Source organism: Schistocerca americana, chromosome 7, assembly GCF_021461395.2.
Source record: "Schistocerca americana isolate TAMUIC-IGC-003095 chromosome 7, iqSchAmer2.1, whole genome shotgun sequence".
Classification (NCBI taxonomy): Eukaryota; Metazoa; Arthropoda; class Insecta; order Orthoptera; family Acrididae; genus Schistocerca; species Schistocerca americana.
Window position 1 is genome coordinate 381,677,981 of NC_060125.1, and position 1,656 is coordinate 381,679,636.

General features: G+C 41.7%; 1 pseudogene; it reads left to right on the forward strand.

Moving 5' to 3' along the window:
- Positions 1-644: 644 nt before the first annotated feature.
- LOC124623378 lies at positions 645-762 on the forward strand (annotated as a pseudogene).
- Positions 763-1,656: the final 894 nt, after the last annotated feature.

Sequence of the window (1,656 nt, forward strand, 5' to 3'; positions counted from 1 at the left end):
TGACTTGAGAATTCAGCTGATGATCTAAAGGACTGCTAATACCATCACTTTAACCGAGCGAGGTGGCGCAGTGGTTAGCACACAGGACTCCCCACAGGAGGACGACGGTTCAAATCCGTGTCTGGCCATCTTGTTTAAGGTTTTCCGTGATTTCCCTAAATCTCTTCAGGCAAATGCCGGGCTGGTTCCTTTGAAAGGGCACGGCCAACTTCGTTCCCCATCCTTGCGCAATCCGATGGGACCGATGACGTCGCGGTTTGTTGCCCTTCCCCCAAATCAACCAACCAAGCAACCATCATTTTTAAATTATGGTGCTATATTGTTTTAGTACTGTTATTTGACCAATTAATTTTATTTATAACTCAAGTACAATAGTTATGGTAGATGGAAGAAGTTAAGGCACATCTGGCACTCGTATATATCTCTACAAGTCTTACGTACTTGGAACGTTGAACATTGCTCACATAATATTCTGCGTATCTTTATCGTATGACGTTATTCGTGTCGTTTATAGAGCAGTGCTTAAGAAAGCGGTGCTATTAGTTGCTTGCATGGAATTATAATTTAGTAGTGTGATATCTAATAGCGGTTCGTCCATTCTGAGAAAAGATATTTGTATGTGGGAGGGCTTTACGGCTGTGTTTGCCAACAGCCTTGCCGCAGTGGTAACACCGGTTCCCGTCAGATCACCGAAGTTAAGCGCTCTCGGGCTGGGCTAGCACTTGGATGGGTGACCATCCGGTCTGCCGAGTGCTGTTGGCAAGCGGGTTGCACTCAGCCCTTGTGAGGCATACTGAGGAGCTGCTTGACAAGTAGTGGCAACGGTCTCGGAAACTGATATACGGCTGGGAGAGCGGTGTGCTGAGTACAAGCCCCTCCACATCCGTATCCAATGCCGCCTATGGGTTGAGGATGACACGGCGGCCGGTCGGTATCATTGGGTCTCCATGGCGTGTTCGGGAGGAATTTATTTATTTATTTTTTTTATTTTTTTTATTTTTATTTTATTTTATTTTATTTGTATATTTATTTATTTATTTTTTTTTTGCTGTGTTTGTCATTTGTTCTCGTCGGGAATGTTGGTGTTTCTTTACAAGACGCAGGTTACAACCAGTGTCTTAAAATAAAACAGTATTGGATTTTTCGTCTGACTGCTTCCTCTTTTGGCCTTTCCTTCTTCGTGAGCTGGTCATATAGCTGTCTACCAGAGGGCTCAACAAAATAATTTGTTTTACCTTCGACCACTAGATAAATACCTAAAATGATAAATAAGAAATTTTTCAGACAAGATCGTGTGTTAAAATATTTTGATTTCCTCAATAGAGCGGTGCCAACAGTTCTAGCTGTCATCTTCGAACATCAAAACCTGTCGAAACCGGTCACTGAGGGAATAAAAATATTTCAACACGCGATTTTGACTGCATAAACTCTTATTTGTCACTAAAGATCAGATCGCACGCAGCAACATGTCCAGCTTATGTAAATTACTGAAGAGTTTCAGATTCTCACGGGCTACTCATTAATTACATGTTTCGTCATCCCTCTTCACTACTTGAGTACGTTTTCTGCTCTTCGGTTATATCATCTCATTTTTCTTTCTTAACAATTAAAATCAACGGAGTGTATTTAAAAATACAACGTATTACCTTCCCATGC